Below are 16,060 nucleotides of genomic sequence, written 5' to 3'. Positions count from 1 at the left end.
TAAATGATTCTGGTACTGTTTGATAACACCACCATCAATGGAAGTCTCATTCCTTCCTGCAATTAATACCTACCTCATGGTTCATCCTCCCACATTAACTCTAGTTGTTGCTGCTCGACCTAGGTGGAGGTGGCGCTTTGCTGGAGTCATTACTATTGTACCTCATTCACTGTCACCTTGGGATCCATTCCAGATCAACGACACCAGTTTCTCCAGTAGATCGGACGGAGGAGGGGTTTCTTGGGGTTTCTAAACGTCGAATGGGTATGTTTGCCCTTTCATTTTTCCTCTGCGATTATTGTTTCTGGTTTCTTCTGGGATGGTTGTATTTAGGGTTTGAGAACCCTCTACTAGAGTTTTCCTGTGCTCTAAGAATCTCTTACTACCTGTGTTTCGTTGCTAGGGATACTTGATGTCCCGGGTTTCATTCTTTGACCTTTGGAGTCCGTCGGCACTCATGGTATGAGTTTATCGTCAAACGATTTGCCCTCTTGAGCTTTCCAGGTAAATTTAATGGAGGTTTTATTTGTAAATTTGTTCTCTGTCGTTTTATTTGCTAAAGAAAACATATTAATCTCTATTTTTTCCCACCCAGTCAGAGTGGAGGGTTTTGCAGAGACCGTGCGATGGACAAGCTATCAGTCAAGCCTAAGGCTCAGCTCTCTAGTCGACTTGAAACTGGATTATGTTCATTCTGGGTATGCAAGGGTTCTGGCTTGATTTCTTTTGAAGTTAAGGTTGTGGCTCCGTAGGGAGCTTGGCACTTATATTTTTTCCATAACTGCATTATCGATTTACCCTCTGTAATTTGAATTTAATTTAAGTTTATGAAGCCTTTCGGCTATGAACCATCTGCAAGATTATACCGACACTTCGACCGGGATTAGTTAATTGTATAATTTCACTTAAGGCCGAGGGTGAAGCGATTCGAACCTTGACTAGAATAGTTATGTTTTGATTCTGAAACTGTTGGGAGAATATATATATATATATATAAATATATAATATTTCGACTATGAACCATTTGCAAGATTATACCGGCACTTCGACCGGGATTAGTTAATTGTATAATTTCACTTAAGGCTGAGGGTGAAGTGATTCGAACCCTGACTAGAATAGTTATGTTTTGATTCTGAAACTGTTGGGAGAATATATATATATATATATATATAATATTTCGACTATGAACCATCTGCAAGATTATACCGGCACTTCGACCGGGATTAGTTAATTGTATAATTTCACTTAAGGCCGAGGGTGAAGTGATTCAAACCCTGACTAGAATAGTTATGTTTTTATTCTGAAACTGTTGGGAGAATATATATATATATATATATATATATATATATATATATATATATATATATATATATATATATATATATATATATATATATATATATATATATATATATATATATATATATAATCTTGTTTTCATCTTTAAGCAATTTCTGGAAATACAAGATTCGTTATTGTTAACTGTTTTCTCCTTGGAATTTATCTCTGCATTACTGCTAGCCTTTTTCTTGCGTTCTATGGTTGTTTAGTATCATATTTCGGTGTATTCAACTGATGTTTAGAAGTTTATGAGAACCCTATCGCCTCCAGCAATAAGGTTTGTAGTTTAGGAAGCGTAATGCCTCTGTTTCTATTTTGCAATATATTAAATGTCTTAAAGTCAATACAAAGATTCTATTCCCATTCTTATTTATGTATTTGAGAGATTGGTCGAAATCTTTGACTTTTCTCTTCGACTGGGTATTCTTACTGAAGTATTTTCCCTTGTTTAACTGTTTTCTAGTTTTTTTTTTTTTTGAAAAGAAACTGTATGAATTTACAGTTCTGGGCATATCTGAGAACTCGATTATTTCCCTTTTGCCCTAAGTTTCGAAATGTTTACTCAGTTGAATAGTTGAATAATTTTAATAGTGTCTATATCAGAGTTTCGCTATGGTGAAAAATCTCCTCTTCGTTTTTCTTAACAGAGGATTTAGTGATCTTTTCTTAGCATACTGGTTATTTCTATGGAACAAAGAAAAATGAGGTTTTGTGCTCTACATATCATATTTATGTTCAGGTTCACTTCTATGTTTAGCTTTATAGCATTATTCGTTCTATTTCTCTGAAAAACATGAATTTCGTTAATGCTAGTCTTTTTTGTCTTTTCCTGAATTTATACAATATCATAATAAACTAACATGACAGTTTACCGTAATTTAATCAAGCTATCTCACTCTTAAAATTACTGAGAAAGATCATTATATTTATATCATAAACAGGACAGAGTATAACTAATAAGCAACTAATATCATTACTTATCTCAACCATTATCTAGCTTGAATATTCCTACTTTAGTCTGCACCCAGACCTGAATTCTTTATATCTTTGCCTCCCAACCTTGAGACTACTTCAGTAGTCTCCTCCCGAGTTGTTCCTGAATACAGGAACTGAAATTTTCTTGAGACTTATAGTCTCACCGCCCTCTAGTCCAAACCAGACATGGCCCTATATGTCTGTATGACATTTCAGCACAACCTGTTCCTTAGTATTTTTCCCTTTTCTTTTCTCTGGATCTCAGATACCTCTATCCTCTTGATCCCCTCAATAAATCCTCAAGAAATTAGTTTCAAGAACTTAGTTAGGAACATGTAACTGTTTCCCTAACTGATTATTGAGTAAAAATAATATTTACTGTTAACTGTTGTCTTCATTAAAAAAAAGAATTAACTTCCAAAATAGTATTTTTAAATTTAGAAAATAAATAGTTGTTCAAACTGCAGTAAATAAAATATTTACATGGTCTCGGGGATATCACATCTTCCCCCCAAGATGTAACATTGTCTCGATGTTTTCCTTCTAAAAACAAATTCGGAAAGATTTCCTTCATAACCTGCTCATCTTCCCAAGTGGCCTCTTCCGGCTCATAGTGCTGCCATTACACTTTAACCTGGGTGATAACTCGTTTTCGCAACGTTACTTCTCTTCGATCTAGTATACCCAAAGGTTCGACCAAGAACTTGCCTTCCGGTTCGACCTACATAGCAACAAAACGACTTAAGTCATTAATCAACTTTTTAATAAATTTGTATTTAAAGAGAAATTTTCTTGAATATTTTACCTGAATGTTTTGCCAATTGATTACGTGTTTAGGATCATAAATGTATTTCTTAAGTAGAGAAACGTGGAATACATTGTGCACACGAATGTGGCTGGGTAAGGCAAGTTGGTAAGCTACTGGCCCGATTCGAGCTAAGATTTGAAATGGCCCGCAAAACCAGGGTGCTAGCTTAGCACATCCGGCCCATTGCAATGTACTTTTCTTAGCTCGTACTCTAATGTAAACATGGTCTCCTCACGGGGGCTTCACTCAATGAACCTCTGACATAGCACGTGCGTTCGTGGCATACTAAACAATACCCTTAATTTGACTACATATTGGAAAATAACTCTAAAAATCACATTATCTAACCCCCTACCAATATGAAACCAATACACCTTCCCAATTTAAAAAACCCCTAATTTCACTAGATATTGTAGGTATCCATTTTTTCATTGACATTTTTTATACCCCTTTATATTTTTCATTAACTTTGAGCTCCATTTTTTATACTTGCCAATATAAAAACCCTTTACCCCATATTATATGCTCAATATATTATTTCATTTTTCCCTCAATATATATCCCCCAATATGAACCCACGTAGTATGATATTTCTCTTCCAGTAAAGCCCCCGTGGGTTGTTGAAAATGCAACAAGATGATGGAGCTTAGTGAAAAGAAGTCGCCTTCACTAAGTGGGCCCGCAGGCTATTTTTGGCGCAAAGTCTATTTTTAGACATATGGATCATGGTCTATGAGTTGCAGGATGCTATTTGTGGATGATTGGTCATGTTGGTAAAAATAGATGGACTTCTATTTTTAGACATATGGGCGGAGTCTATTTTTAGACTGCCAAGCTAAAAATAGAACAGTCGAATATTATTAGCTCTTAATAATATTTGGACTATAAACATTATCTTATCTTCTTGGAGCACTTCAGTTCGAGCTACGGATGTGGCACATGCAACTACCAGAAGGAAATACGCTTTTCTTATGGGTCAATTGAGCTATTGCATGATGGACTTCAGTTAGAACTCAAGTGATTGAGTTTGGTGGAGTTGATTGAGGAGTTGATGGAGTTGTGTTCAGTTTGACTTGGTTGAACTAGTTGTATTTAGTCTAACTGTAAAATACACTAGTGATGAGTGATGTGAATTAATTATTAATTAATTCACTAATTATTAACTCATAAAGCAACTAAAGAATACATCAGTTAACTCAGTGCATGGACAGTTCAGTGGAGACAGGTGTTAGAGGTGGAGTCTACTATCAGTTGTGACTATAGTTGTGCATGAGATTTGCACAATCAGTGATGGAGATTGCCAATGAGGATTGCGCAGTACAAGCCAAGGAAAACAAGCTTGGATCATTCCTATTCTGACTTTGGATTGCGCAGTAGATGCAGGTAGACAGCGGAGGAGATTTGAACCTGTGACTTGATTCAGATCTGAGCTAGTGTCTGTGTAACAGGTGGAGATAGTACTGAGTACTTGTGGGGAGTATTGTACTATGTATTGTTACATGTTCTCTATCATTATAATATACAGATAGTGGGGGTTTTCAGCTGTATGCTTTCCCCGGTTACATACTGTGTTGATGTGCACATGCGATTGATGTTTCATTGTTTTTAATTCCACAAAATTGATGATCAACGTAGAGGAGGTTATGTATTATACATGCATTCCACAAATGGTGTATAATCGGGATAATCTCTGTGAATAAGTGTTATATTATTCAAAATTTCTACATGGTATCAGAGCAAAGTTGATCATCAGATCTATTATTCAGAAAGTGTTTACATTTTATTTCTTCAGGCAGTGTCTGTAATCGGGCCAGGTAGCCTCTGGATTCATCCTTCTTATGGAAGGTGAGATATTCGGTAAAAGCCCATACAGTCAATCTCTGTAGGAGAAATACTTTGTTCTCACGAATTTTAGGTCAGAAGTGGTTGAGTTTTGAGTTGGTGGAATTCGAATTTGCAGCAATGTTTTCTTGGTGTCAAAGTTGAAATGTCTTTCAACAGATTGCGATTGGAGTATGCCCTTGAGGGCAACTCGAATTCTATTGCATGGAAAGACAGGATGGAGGTGGTGTTAGATGAAAATGGGCTGAAGGAGTTCATAGAGGCTGAAGTCCCAAAGCCTACTGATGCTGCTCACCTTGATGCTTGGCAAAAGAAGACAGCAAAGTGTCGAAGGATTCTGTTGGAGGGTGTGAAGGATCACATTGTGTCCAGCCTGCATGGAAAGGCTTCTCCATACTTGATGTGGAAAGCGTTGACAGATTTATTCCAAAGCAAGAGCGACCAGAGGAAGTTGGTGCTCAAGGATAAACTAAGAAACATTAAGTGTGAGAAAGGAGACAGTATGCCCAAGTATCTCACGAAGTTCACCCAGTGCAGGGATGAGCTGGGAAGTGTGGGGGCGACTGTCGATGATGAGGACTTGGTGAGCTTGGCTCTCCTTGGTCTTCCGAAGAGTTGGCATTCCTATCAGGACTCTGTCAATGGTCGGGAGAAACTGCCAGGATGGGAGAGACTGTGGTCAGATCTTGTGCAAGAGGAGATCATGCAGAATACCAGGGACGGATCTTCATCAAAGGCATCTGATGAAGAAAATTGCGCTTTGGTTGCCAAAGCAAAGAAGGGGAAGAACAAGAAAGCTTCTCATTCCGGCGCGAAAGGCAAGAAGCAGGACATGTCCAAGGTGAAGTGCTTTCACTGTCACCAGCACGGACATTATGCCACAAATTGTCCGCAGAAGAAGAAAAATAAGCAAGCTGCTGGATCTGCAGCGGGAGAGGCCTTAGCCTCGCAGTTTGAGCTAGATTTTTCACTGATCGCATGCTTGGTATCAAGTGTGATGGGATTGGTATGGTTCTTGGACAGTGGTGCGTCTTTTCACATGACAGGAGATCAAGATTTGTTTTCTGATCTGGATGAGAAAGATCTTGGAGTGCACATCGAGATGGGTGATGATGGTAGATACAGTGCGACCGGTATCGGTACCATTTCCTTTGAGAGGGAGTCTGGTAAACCCTTCGTATTGAAGGAAGTGATGCATGTTCCAGGATTGAAGAAGAATCTTATCTCTGTGGCGATGTTAGAAGACAAGGGATATGATGTTGTTTTCAGCGAGGGAAAGGCTTTCCTGCGCAGTAAGACAACTGGAGAAACCCGGAAGATAGGGGTTCGAGTCAGGAACCTTTATCAATTGCATGTAGATGGCTGCGCAGTGGTGAGCCGGGATGATGGCGAGCTGTGGCACAGGAGATTGGGCCACCTTCACCATGGAGCCTTGAAGATACTGCAGCAGATTACTACTGGGCTTCCTAAAGGCACTCTTGCGCAGTCAGATCAGTGCAAGGGGTGTACTTTGGGAAAATTTGTGAAAGCCACCTTTCACGAGAAGGATAGTCGCGCCACGACGATCCTTGAGAGAATTCACACAGACGTGTGTGGACCTTTCTCAGTAGCTTCGACAGCAAAGCACAGGTACTATGTGATCTTTGTTGATGATTTCTCTCAGAAGTGCTGGATCTTCTTCATGCAGAAGAAGAGCGAGACATACTCAAAGTTCTATGAGTTCAAAGCACTGGTCGAGAAGGAATCGGGGAAGAAGGTGAAGGCTCTTAGGAGCGACAATGGTGGTGAATTCATCTCTGGCGAGTTCAAGGACTTCTGCAGCGCAGAAGGGATTCGAAGAGAGCTCATAGCTCCCCATAACCCACAGCAGAACGGGGTTGCTGAGCGGAAGAACAAAACGATCGTGGGTGCTGCACGGGCAATGTTGCATGATCAGGGCCTACCCCTTCACTTGTGGGCGGAGGCATGCAATACTGCAGTATATGTGCAGAACCGTTGTCCTCACAGGATACTTGGCATGAGTACACCCGAGGAGGCTTATTCTGGTAAGAGGCTTGATATTTCCCATTTGAGGATTTTTGGTTCTAACGTTTACATGCATGTGACGAAGGATGCCAGGAAGAAGCTGGAGCCGACCGCAGAGGTTGGGATATTTGTGGGGTACACTGATACGCCCCATAACTATCGTGTGTATTTGCCAGACAGTCACAAGACTGTTGTGCAACGGGATATCAAATTTCAGGAGGAGAAAACCATGAAGTGTTCGCTTGAGAGGGAGCCACACTTGCATGCAGATGAGGAGCTATTAGTTCCTAAGGATGAGCTTCAGGACGTGGATCAGCCACAAGATGAAGTTCATGGAGTGGAAGAGACCACTCATGCAGTGCCAACCATCAGAGGGCGAAAGCGCATTACAGAAGCTGAGTGACTGGCTCAAGATGCAGAGAAGGTTGTAGGACCACCTATAGCGCAGCGCAGACAGAGACAGTCACCTGATCGGTACACTAGATACATGGCTCTTGTGAGCAAATGTGTCGTGACTGAGCCATCCTCTTTCGAGGAAGCTGTGGAGGATCCCGCACGGGTAGATGCCATGGTGGAAGAGTATGATTCGATTGTCAGAAACAGTGCATGGGAGATTGTCCCAAGACCAGAAGGGAAATCAGTGGTGGGTTCGAGATGGATCTACAAAGTGAAGCAGGCAGCTGACAGGAGTGTGGAGAAGTACAAGGCAAGATTTGTTGCCCGAGACTTCTCACAGATAGAGGGGATCGATTATGAGGAGACCTTTTGTTACCGGGAAAAGTGTCTATTTAGAACTGCTCTATCCCACTAAGGTGTGACAGCTGCCTTAGAAACAAACAGAAAAACTACTTTTGTATTTCCTTTATGAACTGTAGATAGAGAGGAATAGGAAGAACCAACCTGTGTCTTGCGCTAATCCTTTGATCCAATCTCTCTCTTCTTTGACAGCTTCCAGCTACCTGCTCCCTTACTTGCCCAGCTTCACCAAGTACCTGTAAGATCACAGAAGAAGGACACTATACAAAGACATGGATCTATATTCATAAACAACTTAGGATCAGATTTAAGTTAACCATACAAATGTAACAAGCATCAATGATACAAAAGCATGGAGGAAAAACTCAAATAGTTTTTATTGATAAACAAGAAAAGATCCAGGAGGAGTTACAACCGATGATTCCTGACCCAGCATCAACCTCCCAGCAAAGAAGCCCCTCTTCACCTCCAACAAAGCATAGATCACCCAATACTCTGATGTTTGTCTCAAAACCAACAGCAATTCCTTACAATGTGCAAAATTCCAGCCTCTGGATCTCTGGGATGAGGGATCCATATATAGATGTATGTAAGGAGGATGAGTCAGCTTGTGATTTGATTAGTGTCTTCTCTCTGTCAGTTCTTGCTTCCACTTGGAGACTGAAGGCCTCTTACTCATCCTTGGTCGAATTCAGTGAGGCAAGTGTCATAGGAGAAGATTCTGGAAGCTTCCATTGTCTCTCCACCTCGCGGAATGACACTGCCATTTGTCATTTCTCGCCCAACGCACCCTCATAGTGCATTTAGGTGCGTTGCAACGCACCTAACCAGTGTGTTTTGGTGCTATGCAACGCACCTAGCCAGTGGAGCAGCTGAAATGATCCTGTTTTGACTTATTCTTAGCAGTTTCTGGTGGAGAACTTCTGGGAGAAGCTGTAATTTGTTGACCTTGTTCCTTTAGGGGTTAGAACAACACTTTTAGGGACTTAGGAGCCCTTGGTTTATGGACATTTCATGCTTAGAGTTGCAAGGCACAAAAATGTCTATAACAGTTGCCCCCTAAAGTATGAGGTCGTTAACCTTTTGGTGTCGGGTGAAATGCTTTATTATGAGGATCCGAAGTTCTTTCAATGCTGGGAGGAGACCTGTAATAAGATACAATACAATACATAATCTTCATACTGTTTTTCATGATCTAGTTGAGGCAGGCATTCCCATGCTCAGCTTTATAAATTCATTTTCATGTACATAGGACAGACAATCGTCTGATTGTAGACTGATGATTCTGATAGAGCCATCATCCTTTTGGTAGGATGATTATCTGTGCTGCAATGCTGTACATTTAATGTCTTTATTTCCCTGAATATATATCGCAGCCCGGATGGATGAAACTAGATCCGGGGTCTTCAATCTCGTCCGATCTTCACTCGAAGTACAAGTCGATCCATGTGAGAAATGTTCTGAAGTCGAACATGGAAAGACATCGCTTGATTACCAGTCAATGACGTAAACTGTTAACAAGCGCGAGAGGAATCACCGATAATGATAATGATCCTCAAGGTACTGCAGTACAATTCACGTGGTGTGAATAAAGGACTTGGCGTCGAACACCACGCAAAATCTTTCGGTCGAAGGTCATTGATGTAAACCTGTCGCCGGAATTGAGAAACTTGCCATTGAGGCATGCAAGCTTCAAAGTACTAAATGGGGTGTTCCTAGACCAACTTCTTGGATAATGATCTGATGTCGACAAGAAGTGATCTGTCACAGGAGGGCCTTAATGAATCCCACATCAATGACACGAAACGGAGCAAATGATTTTGATGGAGGTGAAAACGATCTGATGATATACAGTTCAGGGTGGCGGTCATGAAAAAATGGAGTATAATGTATGGTAGTGGGTGGGACACAGGTGGCTTCTCTGGATGACTTCTCTTGAACATGTCGGCGACACTGATGTGATGGATTGGTAGCATTAACCCCAAATGTGGATGGTATGGTGTGACCATGGCGATGTGACCGGTGAATGAAACAACCCAACCCGACTCGGACACGGAGTGGAAGTGTCATGTTCAAGAGCGACTTGCTACCAATAAAGATTCTTTGAGTTTTCTTCCCAATTTTTCCCCAGTCATTGCTGACCAGTACCTCTTTATTTTTGTCAAGCTTGAGGAGGATAACATATGCTTGTTCTATAATTTGCCCTTCGGGCAAACCCATCGCTATTTTTTAACGAGCCTAGCGATAGTGAAACTCATTCTCGTCTAAAGACAAGTTTGTCGCTATTAATCTTTTTAACGAGTTTAACGACAAAGATAACTCGGTCCTTTTCAATTTTAGAGAGTCTGAAAAGGTACGTAAAGGTAACTCCAAAATTCCTTTTTCGTCATCTAATCCCTTAAGTCTGAAAAAGTATAAAACAATACAGAAGGGATGAATTTTCGATAGTTTTAACGAGCCGAACAAAACAAGCGCTCGATCTTTTTGTGCAACAATCCCTCAGGTCCAAAAAGATTAAAATCTAGAGGAGGGATAGCACTTCCTGTCCTTTTAACGAGCTGGAGAGGCCAATGGCTCGGCAATCTTTTCATATTTTACGAGTCAGTTGAAAAGAGCTTAAAGGAGACTCGTCTTTTGAGGAACGAGTGATAAAATGGGTAGCAGCTGATTCCAGGTAAGGTTTGGAATTTTCCAATCACGGCAGTGTCACAAGGATGGCTAGTGAAATCACTCTTCGCAGCTGTTCCTCAAAATGGGTAAACAATCAAATGGAGGCGAATGATCGGCCAATGAAAAAGTGGAGGTGACGGTGCAAACACGACCAAGGCTTTAATGGCTGAAGTACTTCATTCACGGTGGTTATTTACCAGGGAATAGTTCCTTTTTTAACGAGCTTAAACGCGGGTGGAAACATTTGCTCGGTGCGGGTTTATTTTTTAACGAGCTTGAGCCTCGCGGTAACACTGCTCGATTAGATGGTCTTGTTTTGATTTTACCATAAATAGCTTTGTCCTTTCAGAGATCGTACTGTATTTCCAACTGCTTCATCAAACTAGTCAGAAATGAACAATATTTGCTTGAAAACGAGTTAAAACGTTAATATTTTACTTTGAACTACGTAAAAGTAATTAAAAAGTGTTTTTTACCTCTCATTTTACCATTTCATTTGAACTTGGTTTGTTGGAGCTTTGGAGGTGCTTTTCCCCTCGATTTTCATCAGTTGATTTCGGGAGATTCTGTGGACGATTCTCGGCGCCGTCTGGACCAGGTAGGAGCTAAACCTGAGCTCTTTCATTTCATGGTTTCCATTTTGCATTTTGAGCTTGATTCCTAGCTTTTCTGAGCCCCTGGGGTTTAAGGAACTCGTTCTGCCATCAACGCACCCTCAGTGTATCGAAACCTGCGTTGAATGTTGGCCTGTATAAAGGCTCTCTGACATTCAACGCACCTAGAACACTGCTGCAGGTGCGTTGGGCGCAAAAAGGGAATTTGATGCACAATTTTTGATGGAATTTTTGCCTGTTTCTCACCAAAATCAGGACCTGACTCCTCTCTTGTTTGTTTTTCAGAGATCTTTGGAGTAAGATGACCATTACATGCTTGCCCTACATGATCCAGTTACAGTGAATGCGTTGCGGAATTGTGGCTTGCTGAAGTTCTTCCGCATTTCTAGCATGAGACAACAGATCAACTTACTGCAGTATTTGCTCGATGCTTGGGATCCTACCAATCAGGTTTTCCAGATCATGGGCAAATCTATCCCCTTGACTACAGTAGACATCTATTTCTTGACTGGCTTGTCGAGGCGGGGTGCCCCCATCTCTTTGTCAGGTTCGGCTCGAGGAGGCGATTCTGTGAGAGATTATGTCCGCCGGTACTGCAGAGAAGGATCTCAGCCGAGTAAAGACGGCAAGATCATCATCCGTGATGTCACTGACAGGTCCCTTAGGACTATTCTGTTTACTTTTGGTAGGATGGCCGGTAGTGCGTCTCTTCATGTAGCCAATCGATCTTATATGCAGCATGCCTTGGAATGCCTCCAACCGAAGGTGTTCAACTGGTGCGACGCAGTACTTCTTGTGATGAAAGAACAGTTGACCAAGATAAAGAGTGGGAGGTTGAAGAACTTTGGGTATGGTTCTATTTTGACCGCCTTTGCCTTGGAGAAGATACCACTGATGCAGTCGCAGTACATTGCACTCGATTTACCTTCTCCTACTGAACCACGTATGCAGAGATGGGTTGACCATATGTCTAGGCATGCCGGCCAGTCTCAGATTTCATTTTCTGATACCTTCTTCAGGTGGTTTGATCGTCAGGAGATGGTTTATTCTGAGTATCCATACGCTGGCATGGACTTCCGGGGTGATCCAGATTTAGTACTGTCGGATGGCGAGCAGTGGGGCGCCATTGGTAAAATCTTTGACCATATTGCTGTTTATCATTTTTTGTTTATAATGTCCTTGTGCTTTATTCTATCAAGACTTTAATCAAACTCATGTGTACATGCAGATGTTGGTCCCATTCGTCCAGTAGTTCGCCTGAGAGTACCAGCTGCTGCCCCAGTAGGAGAGGCCGTTGGAAGGGCTATTCTTCGTGACCTCGATGTGGCCGAGACTCTCACAGCTTTGCAGGAGCAGGTTGAGGGCCTCACTCTCGGTATTCCAGATGTGAGGACCGACGAGCTACCTTTGCGGTTACAGCGGCATACTACTGGTGTGCCCAGACGATGGACTCGTCTCCTACGCATGATCGCACAGGCTGTGACTTGCTATCACGAGCATCATTAGACTAGGGTGCCCCCTAGCATTTTGAGTTTTTGGGTCGTTTGACCGATTTTGTCTTGGTTACAGAACATTATGTGTAAACCATAAACAGTTATATATATTTTTGATTTTCGGAGTTTTATTTTGGTTGAGCTACATGATCCACATGCAAAACATTGATGATGTGTTTCTTTTTATAAATGTTGCAAATGTCTATCTAACACATAGTTTGCTAATGAGTCAGTTAATGTGTTTAAGTTTCTGGAAATATGTTGATATTGAATAAGATCAAATTGTCTTTCCAAAATCTTAACCCTTAGGAACATGCGATAAATAGCCGGGTTTCGGACGGAATATATACCATTGAGTTGTAGTATTACGAGTTGTGAGTCTAGCCTGACAATTAGTCGGCGTATACCATGAGTGATGGCATTAGAGAGAAGCTCTATCAACGCGCTATATTCAGCGATGTTATTCGTTGATCGACCAATACATACACCTCTGAAACTTACTAACTCGCCGCTTGGATCAAAAATGGCCCAAGCTGCGAAGGACAGGTTCCGCGAACTACGACTCGCTCCGTCGGCATATCCAACACATGGCTCCAATAGGTTTGACATCTGCAATAAATGTAAAAAGTGGATTACTTGACCAAAACAAACACTTTAGCGAAAACAAAAACATAACAAAAGCATACTGGTTACCATTACGCATAGTAACGCTTGAGGTACAACCCATTACGAGGTTGCGCCAGTGGAATTCCGTCATAATCCATTAACTCGTAGGCTCCTTTTGCTAACACTCGTTTAAAAATATAGGGGCCCATCCATAAAGACTTAAATTTACCTGCTCCCAATTTATCGGATTCTTGGTCGTAAAGCAAGACCAAGTCACCTTCTGAGAAGACACGGGGTTTGACATTTTTGTCGAACTGCGCCTTGACTCGTTTCTTATGGGCTTCGTTAGCCAAAGCGGCGTCACGACGGGTTTCGTCCAATTGGATTAATTCCAAGAAATGAGCCTCTTCTTCTGAAGTTCCGGGGAGGAGATCAATTGCGAGTTTGAGAGACGAGATTTCACACTGGATTGGTAAGACTGCTTCCAGGCCATATACCAGTTGGAAGGGTGTGAACCCGGTTGCATTCCTTACCGATGTTCGGTAAGCCCACAAAGCTGAGTACAGGATTAGGTGCCATCTTCTTTTGTGAACTCCGATCATCCTTTGCAGCATGCGTTTCAGGACCTTGTTGATCGCTTCAACTTGTCCGTTGGCTTGCGGATAATATGGAGTAGAGCTGTCGTGAGACAACCCTAGTTTGGCAGCTAATTCGACCATCATGTGATTGCGAAAATGCGATCCATGATCTGTGACTATAGCCTGTGGTACGCCGAATCTGGCGACTACATGATTGAAAAAGAAGAGGGCAGCTGTTTCACCAGTATTATCTAATGTAGGCATCGCCTCGGCCCATTTGGTAAAATAGTCAACTGCGACTATGATATACCCATGCCCCCCGATCGAGGTGGGGTTACATGTCATGAAATCGATGCCCCATTTGGCGAATGGCCCAACAGCAACTATTGGCTGTAGAGGTGCGGGTGGTCTTCTGGTTTTGCTATCAAAAATTTGACAAGCATGGCAACTTCTGACTGCGGTTATGCAATCTTTGAACATTGTTGGCCAGAAGTATCCTGCTCGTAAAATTTTTGTGCTGTAGCATATCCAGATTGATGCCCCCCACACGCGCCTGAATGACACTCATTCAGGACTTTTTCGGCCTCCTCATGGGTGAGGCACCTTCTCAGAACTGTATCGATACCACGATGGTAAAGTGTATCACCGACGATCATGTAGTCTTTTGCTTGGTATCGAATACGTTTTTGTTCTGAGTGGGAGGTGTTTGGCCTAAATTTTTGGGTTTGGAGATAAATGATTATATCCCCATACCACTCATTGCTTGTAGATATCAGAAACAAACTTTCATCCACAATTGATTCTTCGGATGTTTCATCGTTGGACGACGATGGGAGATCGCACAATAATTCTGCGAAAACTAGAGCTTTCTTTGACTTGGATTTTACAAATTCCAGATCAAACTCTTGTAGGATTGCTATCCATTTTGAGTATTTGCCCCCCAGTAACTGTCGCGACAATATATAAGTCATGGGGTTGCAATCTGACAGAATGGTAGTTTTCCGAAAGAGGACATAGTGTCGAAATCTTTGTATCGCTTGAACAGCTGCAAGCGCTAGCTTTTCAACGTAAGAATATTTGCTTTCTGTATCATTTAAGTTTTTACTTAAATAATATATAGGATGCTCAATTCCATCGACTTCTTGAACTAAAACCATTGCGATGGTCGTATCTACTGCAGCCAGATACAGGTTAAAGTCTCTTTGATAATCAGGGGCATACATTAATGATGCTTTCATTAGGGAATCTTTTAAAGCATCAAAGGAAGCTTGCGCAACCTGATCCCAGACAAAGGGTACCTCCTTTTTCAAAAGACGTGTATAACCTTTAGCAAGTTTGGCGTAATTTGGAATGAACCTCCTCAGAAAGTTTGCTTTCCCTTGGAGTTTCTGAATCTGAAGCAAATTCGAAGGTGGAGGCAAATTTATGATTGCCTGGACCTTACATGGGTCGAGACGAATCCCATCTTGGAGACTACAAATCCAAGTAAACGACCAGAACTGACGCAAAATACACATTTGTGCGGATTGAGTCGTATCTTGTAGTGTCGGCAACGTAGAAATATCGCTCTTAAATGCTGCGGATGATCAGTCCGCTTTTGCGAATGAGCCGGAAGGTCGTCGAGGTATGGTTGAACGATGTTTTTGATGTCATGGAAGGCATAATTCATTGCCCTCTGAAACGTCGCCCCTGCGTTCTTTAAACCAAAGGGTAATTTTCGATATGCGAATGTGCCCCACGGACAAATAAATGCAGTCTTTGACTGGTCCTGTGGGCGGATATTTATTTGATTATACCCGGAGAATCCATCCATGAATGAAAAGATTTCGCATCCGGCGCATTCATCAATTATCTGGTCAATGAAGGGTGTAGGGTAGTTGTCTTTTGGACAAGCTTGATTTACATCCCTATAATCGACGCACACTCTAATTGTCCCTTGTTTTTTCATAACAGGGACAATATTCGATACCCAATCGGTTAGAGGAACCGGGTAGATGAAACCAGCATGGAGAAGTTTTTCAACTTCTGCCTTAATGGCAGCGGCTTTCTTGGGGTGCACCTGTCTTAGCCGTTGTCGTACTGGTTTGACATCTGGATACATCTTAATTTCGTGTTCAACGATACTCGAGTCAATGCCTGGCATTTCACTGTATGACCAAGCAAAGACATCTCTGAATTCGCGAAAAAGAGCGTTATATATTTCCAGTTCTGAAGGAGAACAACATTTGCCAACATAAATATTCTCTACAACATCTGTTTTGGTCGAGATATTTATGGCTATAGTCTCTTCAATGTTGGACAAGTTTCGCTCGGAATCCATCGTATTTACAGTATTTGACAGAAAATCAAATA

This window comes from Pinus tabuliformis, chromosome X (assembly GCF_031772625.1).
Source record: "Pinus tabuliformis cultivar Carrire ecotype Pingquan chromosome X, CPIR1, whole genome shotgun sequence".
Taxonomy (NCBI): domain Eukaryota; kingdom Viridiplantae; phylum Streptophyta; class Pinopsida; order Pinales; family Pinaceae; genus Pinus; species Pinus tabuliformis.
The sequence above is the reverse complement of the archived record's forward strand: the minus strand, read 5'-3'. Positions refer to the sequence as shown.